The sequence below is a fragment of the Protopterus annectens genome, chromosome 5.part0 (genome assembly GCF_019279795.1).
Source record: "Protopterus annectens isolate FY-2018-M chromosome 5.part0, PAN1.0, whole genome shotgun sequence".
NCBI lineage: Eukaryota > Metazoa > Chordata > Ceratodontiformes > Protopteridae > Protopterus > Protopterus annectens.
In genome coordinates, this window is record NC_056735.1 from 1,039,180,124 (window position 1) to 1,039,193,135 (window position 13,012).

The window sequence follows — 13,012 nt, forward strand, 5'->3', positions numbered from 1 at the left end:
AGTAGTTAGTGACATACATCTGTACAGCATCCCACAGCTTTGTCAGAAATACACAACAGTTATGGTGGCCCGGCGGCAGTACATCTTGCAAATATGTGGACATAACATCACACTGGGTAATTACACTGAGCTGCCAGGCATGTAACAAAACACAGTGCAAACTACAGGCAGACTGCCACAACACTGGCCTACATTTCGTATGGGGGAAAACACATGTACCTGCAAATATAGCAGGCTCTACAGGCTTGTCACAGCACAGAGTAACAGACACCTGTGGGAAAGTGCATACCCACAACCATTGTGAATACAGTCACAGCCACATATGGTATGCAGGCTTAATATTACACTATATGGATTGTCTGATCAACACCATCCTGATATGTGCCACTCACACACTAACCCTACATATACTGGGTCACCACACAGTGTGGCCCATTGCCTGCCTGTGGTATGGGATGCATGTGTGTTTTGCCCTACAAACATGTGAGCCGATAGGGTACCATACACTGGAGCAGCATGTAACATCAGATAGAACAGGACCAAGAACAATTACATCTACCACAGTCTGTACACAGGCCAAGGTATGTATTTGCAATACACATACTGTCAACAATCACCATAAGTACACAGACCCCACTACTGTACACACAACCACAGAATGCCCAGGTTATGTCCTCAGAAATAACCCCTAATATACATAACATGTCTATCAGTCTGATATCTGACTGGCTTGTTGTCAGGTATGATGTCAATACATAATGGTGTACAGAACATATGCACCTCTTACTGCATGACATATGTACAAAGGTTGACAGACTTGTGGCTGGTGCCACAAACACTGGGCCAATGTTAGCATGTTGCTGTGATAACATCATACATTTACTGTTGTAACAGGGTTTGTTGTGACATATGTCCCATGAGGGATATGAAGTCAGTAACTCTCATGGCTGTCACCATGTACTGACTGCAATCCTTAGACTATGCTTCTGCAGTTCTAAAATAGGTGAACTGTGAGTAACATAAGACTCCAAACACTGGCCAGTCTGCAGATAACCCTACAGGTGGGCGTTTTCTCAAACAGATAACACTGTCTTCACAAATATTAAATCATGTAGACCAGCCATATTCACACAAATCCTGTTAAACCAACATTATTCCAAAGGCAGAAGAGCAACACTTATATTCTGTAGTCATGTCTGGAACATCTCCCTCCTGTTTGTTGGCCTGTCTCCACAGTTCATGTTGTTAGAGGTATATCCCACCACCATCTGTGATGCTGTTTTCCAAACACCAACATGAAGCCCTGCTCACAGTGAATGAAAAGGGCCAACATCCACATGATGTTTTTATTTATAGGAATGTGTTTCCATGCAATTAGCTATGGGAATGTTATCACAGCTGTCCCACATGCAATCAGCTAGTGGGGGACTGAAATTCACACAGAGGCCATCAGCTGATCATGAGCATCCCTTACAAAACATAAGCTGCTGCCCAAGCAAAGCAGGTGTACTTCTCCACATCCACCAGAGAGGGAGTGAGAGAGATAGACAGAGGCAACGTAATACAGGGAGGGGGTGGGAGAGTAAAACCTAAGCATGTTTGTGTCATACACTTTCCAGTATGGCATTTCAAACCCCTGCCTGACTATGTTTTGTTATCACATGATTATGCAGTTATTGCATGCATCACAGAGCTTATATCTTGGGGAGCTGTCCAAAGGTATATTCAATGGTGAGTGACATCTGCAACAGTGATAAAGGAGGGATAAGGTAGGTATAGTACACATGCCTGTCAACATGAACAGGTGTCAAGGATGAGACAGCCACACTCTCTCTGGGACTCACACACATTATCACAGTTGGCAGGGTCAGGCTTAGATTTCCTAACTGGCTAGTATGCCACAATACAGTAAAACGCAGGTATCACATGCACCACAGGGGTATCAGGATGATATATGGGCAAAGGGTATGCCAGGGTGTCTGACATAAGAAGGCATGCTTCATTAGGCCAATGGGAGATGCAGTGAGTGTGAATGGCATCCAAATCATTATACTCTACACACACACAGACACAGGTTGGTAGCACTGACATGCATGGGTACATTGCTTCACAGGTGTGTAGTGGTTGACTGTGCCAGAAGACTGCACAAGGCTAGGTAAAGGGTATACCTTGGCATCAGGCCACATGACAATGGTCTGCAGTGTAGCTCAGGGGTATAGTGTCTGGATTGGCCCACACAGGTGGATATTGTATTCACCATCCAGTCATCAGGGTTACTACTGTGGGTGGCCAGTGCTGTGCAATGTTTGCCATGTATCTGTTCTATAGTCCATGACATAGGCAGTGTCTGGGATGTGCACACATCCAACATGCATGTTCTGTGACATGTGGAAGTATACCTGTGGTGTCTGTGGCATGTTCTGTATACAGATTGTTATCATCAGATGTGCCATTCCTGGCCTCATGTGGTGAGAACTGGCAATGGACACCTGGTTGACCGTGCACCTCCATTGACAGCATGATACAGGTATTCCCTGGTGTCAGAGACATCTATCCATAGAGGGCATGTGTATAAGGCATGATAGGTCCTTTGTGGGTTACATTTGTTGGCTCTACATTTGTTTCAGGCATCCAGTGGGGAACATAGTGAAGGAGCACTGTATACAATTATGTGCCTATTGTAGGGATGGGACAGGGCGCCATGCCATCTGTAGTCCACTGCAATCACACCATGGTTACTATCTGTGGGCAATATGCAGGGAACTACCAACATAGTAGTTGTTGCCTAGCTGAGTGTGTTTCTGTATGAGACATGGGTTGAGGGTGTTCTCTGGGTAATACAAGGGTTGTCTATATTGTTTGCTAGGCCTTGATGTCATATGTAGGGGTATGGATTGTCTACCCCAGCCTCTCTGCTGTTTGACATCTGTTATCCTTGTAAGGTGGACATTGTGATATAAAATAGGCCCACCATATAAGAAATTTGCAAAACCCGTTCCACAATGAGTCCAGTCATTACATTACACACTCTCAGCCACCTCCACTCAGGATATGAATGACAAACATACAAAGTCTGATAGTTGCCATGCTTGGGATTAGAACTCCTACCTAACTAGTACATCACACAACAGCATTACACAGTTATAGCATGCAGCATGGAGATTACTGGGGTACTTTTTCCCCAAATGTGTATTTCAAAGTGAATGACATCAGCAGGCTTGCCAAAGAAGGGAAATGAAGGTTGTAGTGACTGTGAATGGCCTCAAAAGCATTGCTCCCTACGCAGACAAACATCTATACTTGTCATGTCTGGGAATAGAACTCCTACCTAAGTAGTATATCACACTACAGCATTACACAGTTATAGGATGCGCCATGGAGATTACTGGGCTACTCTTTCCCCAAATGTGTATTTCAAAGTGAATGACATTAGCAGCCCTGTCAAAGTAGGGCATTTGAAATTGTAGTGAGTGTGACTGGCCTAAAATGGCATTGATTCCTACCCAGGCAAACACACAGTTTCACAGTTGCCATGCATGGGAATAGAACTCTACCTAGCTAGTATATTATACTACAGCCTTACACAGTTACAGGATGTACCATGTAGATTACTGGGCTATTCTTTCCCCAAAGGTGTATTTTAAAGTGAATGACATCAGCAGCCCTGCCAAAGTATGGCATTTGAAATTGTAGTGAGTGTGACTGGCCTAAAAAGCATTGATCCCTACAAAAACACACACACAGTTGCCACGTCTGGGATTAGCACTCCTACCTAACACATCACACTACAGCATTACGCAGTTATAGGAAGCGCCACAGAGATTATTGGGCCACTACTTCCCCAAAGGTGTATTTCAAGGTGAAGACATCAGCAGGCTTGCCATAGTAGGGCAATGGGGAGTGCAGTGTGTGTGCATGGGCGACAACCCAGTCATCTAGAGGCAGACACACAACACTCAGACACACACAAGTTTATATTCTACAGGTACGTGTATACAACTGCTAGATGACTACTGACTTGTACAGTCATGTTACACAGTTTGCACAAGCACCACAGCCACTATAGTACTGAGGGATACCAGAGGCAAATGACTATGATGATTGACATTTGCACATCATGTGGTTTTAGCCAATTGGATGTGTGCTAGGTGGGACAGGCCTCATGATGGGAAGCTTTTTGTCACTGTCACTCTCTTCCACTCATCTACGTATGTGTATTTTTGGTCTATTATAGTGTGCTGTCCTTGGATATATGTGTGTATTCCTATCCAATGTGTGTGCAAAGCATGACTGGTGTGTACTGAGGAGTGTATGCACTAACATCTGCGACTGTCAGATATGTATGATCCACTGTTGTTGCCTGACATGGGCTTCATAAAGTGTGTGAGCATGCCCAGTATGACCTTTCAGTATTTTTTTGTCTGACATGGCATGATCCACTGTTGTTGCCAGACATGGGCTTCATAAAGTGTGTGAGCATGCCCAGTATGACCTTTCAGTATTTTTTTGTCTGACATGGCCTTCATTTCCTCTAAGTGAGGGAGCATGCCCAGAATGATCTTCTGTACTGAATGTGTGAATCCATTCCAGGTAGATTGTACTCCAGTGCAGACTTTTGTGTTCTACACCTACAGCTAGCAAACTGTTTCTGCGGGATATCTGTAGATCAGTTGACAATATGGGGTCAAAATGGGCAAAGGATAGTGGGTTATTGTAGGTAAGTGTGTCTGTGCTGCTTCTGCTACATGGTCCTGGTGTTTGCAGAGATATTCAGACACATGTACTGTTTTACACTGTGATGTTTTATGCCATCAAGTACTGTCAGGTATACATATTTGCTTGCAGCAATGTCCTGGGGAACACAAGGTGAATGCAGCTGTGTCCAGTATTGTGGTCAGCAGCCTACATAATTCTTGCACAATCATGCCATTCTGGAGGGGAAACTGCAGAGACTTGCTGTTAGGTCTGTGTAAATGGTTCAGCACCTTGGTACAGTGGTGGCAGGGGATCCCATGCTTGTACATCCATCAATGTGACAGTATGGCCATATCCTGCTGTGGCATACTTCACAGCTGTACAGATTCACACAGGTTACCCAGAGGCAGGGGTCATAATTCTGGACATTATCCCTTCACATTTATGAGCAGGTTTGTAGCCACCCATTCTTGTGTTTGCAGCCAGGGATAGTATGTGCACACAGCTGAGTTTCGGACTTCACAAACTCCATGCCGCTCATGCTCCTACCCCCCACCTCTATTATTGTATCCTCTTCCATACATTATGTAAACATTATCTGATATGTTCCCTATAGTTATCACCTCATCCCAGCAGTAATTTGGTGTTGGTCCACAGTTCATGCAGTAGGACTTGGTGGACATGTTACTGTGATTTGTCCACATGGCCTTGCATTTGGGTTCTGTGGACTGTGTTATGTTGTTATTTGGGAGTCCATGACATAACATAACATACATTGGCAGTACAGGTGAGACACAGATCTTTGCAGAGGACTGTAGGCCATTTGGTAGTGATGCAGGCCAGCTGTAGCAGGCCATTGCATTCTGTCACTCCTACAGTCCCAGGCTGCAATACACTATATTCCCCTGGGATGACAGGTTAAGTATGCAATGTGTTCATGCCAATACTTTCTGTCATTATTGATCCAATGGTGTGGATGCTGGCAGGGTGTTGCTTATAGCTAGGGACACACCTGCATGGGATGCTTGTTCTGCATGTTGCATTCTTTAGCTATTTCCATACAGAGGTGGGGGTCATATTGTACTCATTCCCATCAGCAGGGATAAGGCCAGAGAGGTACCTGTAGGTGGTGGTGGGGGTGAGCTGGTTGCATGTGTGCTATGGACACTACTTGCATCTGACTCACAGATATGCATGGGGCATTCCACTTATGCTGGCTTGTGCAGGGACATCAGCTGTTTCTCAATAATTCATTCCTATGACCTTTGTGGTCTACCAGTGTTTGGCAAGACGTCATTGGTATTCCCTACTACAAGCCCAAATAATGTGCTGCTGACCTGTATGTACAATTCCAAGGGTGTGTCCATTTGACAGTTACATATTAAACACTGTCTGTCTGGGGTACTTCCCCCTGTGCACTGCTTGTATGTCTGGGCCTACATTCATGCCATATCCATATTTCAGATGGTGACACATATTACTTCCAAACATTTACTATGTCTTACTGCTGGAATGTGTTTTGCTTTGAAGCATTGTGTTTGGCACTGCAGTTGTGAGAACTTGGCCCTGTCATCGGCAGTAATGGGCAATGGCCACCAGGACAAACCTCACCATGCATACATACTGACCACTTTCACACAATATACGACACACACCAACCAAACACACACAGCCCTGCATATTGTACACATGCTACAATCTATCCTGCTACCTTGGCCAGCTCAGGTGATCTGTGCTCCACTGTTATTATACCTACACATACATGTTACTACATTTCTGCATAGGACTGGGGGGGCTACACCTGACTGTTACTACATATCTACATAGGACTGGGGGGGGGCACACCTGACTCTTACTACATTTCTACATAGGATTGGGGGGCACACCTGACTCTTACTACATTTCTACATAGGACTGGGGGGGCACACCTGACACTTGTACACATTTGCTATGATTGTACTGGTATTTTAGGTACTCCATTTCATTCTGTATTTTAACCTACCATGCTGACTAGAGGCATATCAGTGTACTACAGGTCTTAGGTTTGATTGACGTACATTTCAGTTTCTGACTTCTTACCCTTCAGAACTAATATCCCACTGCCTGACCTGTTGTAGTCTGTCTGTGTAGGTCTGGGGTGGGGTTCTCCATAGCCATCAATCAGAGGCCTTAGCACAGCCTTTGTTTGTGTTTGTCTACACCTGCCCTGCTGGCTGAGATTGTTGTTGGGTATGTGAACCTCCCTGACTGGCATGTGTGTGTCCTATGGACACACATGTGGCCCAGCACATTTCCTGCAGTGCATTTTGTCACCTTGTATAGTACTGGCTAGTATGGTGACACCAGTATTTCTTACAGATCTCATGGTGCCACTATAGGTGTTTACTATCTGCTGGCATCCCATTCAGCCACCCCATCCCCTTGCATGCTCACATCCATACCATAGATACAAGTAACAACACATACTACTCCATTTGGCAATTGGTAGTAAGAGTGACTTACCTTGTGGCTGTGCCAGTACTGAGGATGGTGCTGGAGGGCTGACTATGTAGGATGCACTTAGTACACTCCCTATACATGGTTAAGCACAGGTAGTGTCATGTTTGGCATCTCTTTTACTGTATGTGCAAGAGAGAGAGACGTGTCATTCCCTAGGTCCCTTCTGTGTCAGTGTACATGCTATGCGCTGCCTCTTTGCCAAGGCCTGGGTATACTGGGCACACCTCCTTCTGCCTACTGGAGCAGGCTCAGGTTGTTATTCCTCCGAGTCACTCTGTGCCTGTGCAGACATTGGCAATGGTGGGGGTCTGTGTGGCCCTGCCCCATGCTGTTCCTGCTGCAGCTGTTTCTGCAGGATCATATTGTGTAGCATGGCACATACGATGACAATTTGGGCACATGTAGCTGGTGAGTACTGCAAGGCTCCACCAGATGTGTCCAGGCACTGAAACTGTGACTTGACCATCCCAGACACATTCTCTATTATGATTCTGGTCTGTGCGTGTTCCTCATTATGGAGTTCTTGTTCAGGTGTGTGTGCATTTCTGATGGGTGTCATCAGCCACAGCTCTAGTGCATAACCAGCATCCCCCACTAAGTGACCGTAAGTGATGTCCCCATTGGCAAATCTCTGGTATAGCTGTGTCAGATGCCAGATGTGGGAGTCATGATAGCTTCCAGGGCAGCCAGCACTTACATTCATTATAATGTTCTGGGCATCTCACATGACCTGACAGTTGATGGAGGGGAAACCCTTGCAGTTGATGTAGACCCTACCCCTGCTCACTGGGTGATGCTTTTATGAGTATGTGCAGGAAGTCTATAGCACCCACTACCTCAGGGTATTCTGCTATTTGGTGAAAGAGATGCATATTGCTGGCCAACGCCTCACGGGTGTTGGGCATGTGCTGACATGGCATCCAGGAACTGGTGGAGTACCCTGGATGCTGATGCCTGTGAGATACCAATAATATCCCCAGTTGACCTTTGGAAGGTACCTGTGGCTAGTATTCTTAGGCCTACATATACCTTGGCATCCACTGGGATGGGTTCCCCTCCATTGGTTCTGTGTGTGAGGTTTGGCTAGCAGAGCTCAAAAATTTGCTGTAGGAGGTCCCTGTCCACCCTACAGCGCACCACTATCTCCAGCTAATGTAGCACCTGGTAGGTTACCCTGGGTCTGTACACCCTTCTCCTTCTCCTCACTGTGGGTTGGTCGACAGCATTCTCATCCTCACCACCCTCAGCCTCTTCCACATGTTGATTTATGATAGCTGGTGCAGCCCCTATCATTTTTTTGCTTTTTTTTGGTAACATTTTCCCTCTTGTGTACACCAGTGGTGTAGAGTATGTGGGAAAAACCAGAAGGAAAGGTGTTTGCATAGTTTATAGTGGTGTGCTGGGCTGGGCTGGGCTGCTGCATGTGTGATTGGCTGATTCTGATACATTTCACCAGCCAGCTATGCTAGTTCTCAGTGATTACCTTCCTACTGCTGTTTTCCCTTCCCATTGCATTCCTGCTTACGTCCAGGGGCATGCCGTGCAAACACAGTGCTCAGATGTGCACGGAGCTGCTATTTCCTGGTTTACTTTTTTTTTTTCCCTTTAAAATCCAGTGAGCGGCACGCACACCCACTTAGGCAATGTAAAGAGTGCTAGGCAGCCTCAGACACACCCCCTTGCTTAGCTCTGCTAAGCTCAGGGCAAACCGGAGCCACAGGGCTCCAATAAGCTTACAGTATGCCTGACACACCCCTCTGTGATATCAGCTAGCTCTTAGGCATGTACCATGGTCTTCCTGCACTGACACGGTTGGGTTTATCCTAGCCATGAGGGAGAATCTGAGATTCGGTATCATTCCCCTCATTTGCATAAGGTTGCCTGCTAATTCCTAGTTACAAGTCCCACACTGAGCCTTCCCCCTTAGCAACCACTATTCACTGGTCATGTTGTCTTCTGCCTGTCATTGAGTATAATGGCAAAATACTGATTTTGGATATAATGCTTATTTCAGTTTTTTTTTTTTATTTTCGGTGCGCGGCACGCACACCCACTTAGGCAAAGTAAAGAGTGCTAGGCAGCCTCAGACACACCGCCTTGCTTAACTCCCATTTGCGTGCCGCTGCCCTACGCTTAAACAGCCAAAATCGGCTAAAAATAATGTTTTTTGTTTTTTTTTTGCAACTGTTTTCCTTGCCAGTGACCATATATTTGGCCATTGGCATGCTTTCAACATAATATACACCCTTTATTTGGAGCTGTCATGGCTCCGTTTTGTAGTTTGTAGACATGTACTCAGTTACTAACTGAGTACATTTCTGCAGACTGCACTAGTCCTGCATGGCCAGCTGCCAGCTTCCTGGATCACAAATTCATCTCATTTGCATGGTTTTCACCTGCAAATGGGGTAATTTGCATACAGGAGCTGTGTCCATGCAGGAATAGTGCAGCAGCAGCGCTAGTGCACGTCCCGGGAGCATATTCCTGGATCGCATGGTGTTCATATTGCCTCCAGCAGCTCCTGCACTATTCCTCCATGCTGTGTAGAGCTTGCTGAATCCTGGGGTCAGAAATGTTATGTACAATATGTGTTTTTTTTTGGGGGGGGGCATTAATCTCTGTCTTAAGTCCATCTCACAAACTTTTTTCATACATACTTAACATAGGGTGGAGGGGGGGTTAAATGTACCAGGCACTCTTAGACCACAATGTGTAGTGCTGCAACCACCCATCAGAATCTGCAAATTAAGTTTTCTCATGTATAATTTTTAAACCAATCAACACATCTGCCATCTGAGCTCTTTTAGAAATGTTATATATATATATATATATATATATATATATATATATATGGTTTGCTATCATTATGTCGACGTGCATTTGCACAGCTATGACGTATTCGAACATCAGATGTTCGAATACTTCATATTACGGCAGGTGACATGAGCGAAGGTTTGCATTGCGAATGAACTGTGCATTCGCAATTCTAACTTTTGGTCATGGGAGGGGATCGCGGTACAGTGTGGTTAGGGAAATGCATCCCTTTCCTCTCTGTAGTGCGATCTCGGAGTTGGAATATTAAGTTAGGGGGGTGTGGGGCACAGCCCACAGGGGGTGCAGGGGGGCGCAGACCCCTGCATAACTGTGTGTTCGGTTAGGTAGGTAGGTGATTATGGGAAGGGTGGGCGTGCTGTGTATCGCCGTAAATGCCGCAAGCGACATTTTCGACAATACACCCTTGTTTTCGAGTTTACTATTATTCGAAAATGTTCATTTTCAATGCATAAATTCGAAAATAAAGACATTATTTATTTTTACTTTCGAATTTATGATAGTAAACCTATATATATATATATACACACACACACACACACACACACATATATATATATATATATATATATATATATATATATATATATATATATATATATATATATATATATATATATATATATATATATATCATTCAGAAAACCAGATACAGCAGCCAAAGAAAAAAGGACAAAGGATCATTAATCACTAAAAAATCTACACAGCAATTATAGTACAGTATGTGATGAGAGACACAAAATCATATAATACCAGGACCTGCAAGCAGAAAATGGAGAAATTTGAGACAAAGACACTCAGACAGTTCCTGATGTAATAGAAGATATAGGTCCAAGTACACATGTAACTCTGCATGAACTGTAAACATAGACAATTTTTTATACATTGCATGTGGGGAGAAGAGCAGTTAGGCAAACATCAAAGATTGAAGTAACACTAATTTCCTGAACTCTGATCATACACTGTCACAGGAATGTGGTGTATGCCTGTCACAGCATTAGAAAACCAAAACATTTGGAGAAATTAAAATAGGAAAGAAACAACTTCATATTACCTAAAAGTCTGGGCACAGCTAAAAACACATCTTTAATAACGTATTAAATTCAAATGCCATTGTTATGGCCACATTACTTCATTTCCCCACAATCTCTCTCTTTGCCTTCACACTTTAATTATTCTTAATATCTACTATATTCTTCTCAAAGCATAACTCGCTCAGTTGGCTCACTTGTATTGATTTTGTATATATAGTTGTGTCTTATCAGCTGTACACAAATACACTTTGTTTTTTGTTCTTGTTCCATCTGTACTTCCTTATACTTACTCTTCAAATTGTTGTATTCCTTTAATTTTCCTCAGCCTGAGTATGAAACTGGTCATTTGTGATCAGGATTCTACCCTACTTAACAAATTCATATCAATGAATAAATAAATTAAAACTAATAACCATCCTTAGCTGCTGTTAGCTGTCTAGAATGTGGGTAGGGTTGTTGGGGTCACTGTACCAGTGTCCATCAATGTTATGGTACTACCACCTTCCTTAGCTGTGTATCTCCATAGCCAGCAAACAGCATACAGTCAGATCCATAAGAGTAAGACAGACAAATACCAATGCAGCCATAATATAGCTGATTGGTGTAGTATGTAATCTGTGCAATGACCACTGAGTTGGTTTGGCCTATCTATGAAGCATATTTGAAAACCACTGTAGGAATTCTGCATGTTGCAGAGGTCCCTGTGCGGCCAATCATCATGATCATTACCATTCTCATGGTCAACCCTCCTACATTTCTAATTGGAGCATCCACTATGGGACGGTGAGGACATAGTCTGTTAACTCCACACCACTAACCAGTATTGACTGAGGTCACTGTGGGATGCCATGGATGCTGATGTAAAGGGGTGCTTGTGCTAAAGCCATCTATGGCACATTTTCAGTTCACATTCATGGAGCACTCCATCTTGTGTATGTGTTGTGGTTCATATCTGTGAAAATTCCCAGAGATGGCGCCCTCATGGATGGAAACATACATGATTGGTACACATATATCCTGTGAGTGCTCTTTACCTGTACATCAGACCCCAGCACAGTGCAGCATCTCCTGCTGTAGCTGTGTCCATACTTATTCACAGTCACTTATCACCTACAACGATCAGTACCTCACAACTTCACTAACACATTCCTGACCAGTCTTTCTCTCTAAGCACAATTAACAGTAAATGAGACACGCACACTCAACCTCAGCAGAAGACTGCACCCCTGTCACATATGCACACATCTGTTGTTGATACATGTCATTGTGACCCTCCTCACCTGTATATATAATGACACCACTGCCCTGCCCTCAATAATGTGTTACCAGGATAGTCTGTCTCTGATGCAAAGTATAGCCAGTCAGTGTATAACATAGCCTGGTTGTGGTAGTGCATGCTTCATTTTTACTATTGTATGATATGTTTAATTTGGTCCAAGTTGTGAACCAGCTACTTCCTCTTGCCTTAGCTTTTTTCATGGAGTACCTTGCCCACCTCCACCTTGCATGGTCATGCCCTATGGTTGCCTTCTCCATGGGTTCATCAACAGAAGCCTCCTTTGCTGCTGGCTGGACTTCCTCTCACAAATATCTATCACCTTCTGTAACTGTTTTATGCCAACATTGTTTGTAGTAGTCCACACAAAGAAAATGTTTTTCTACTTGTTTCTGGGTACAACCACAGGGCACCACCACAGACACCTAAAGAGTAAAAGTGGGCCTTCCAGACACACATTCAACAAGTTCAGGGCAGTAATGTATGCATTTCTTTCCCTGGGCTGTGGTTTTCCTTTTAGTGTCATTAGCCAAGGTGCCAGGGCATATTATCCTAGTACAAAACATATTTCGCTAAGTTAGCATAGTCAGGTAATAGATAGTGACAACCAAATTTGTGAATACTGGCTGGCAATTTGTCTTGGGGGTAAAATCTTCATAAGGTAGTGAAGTAATTT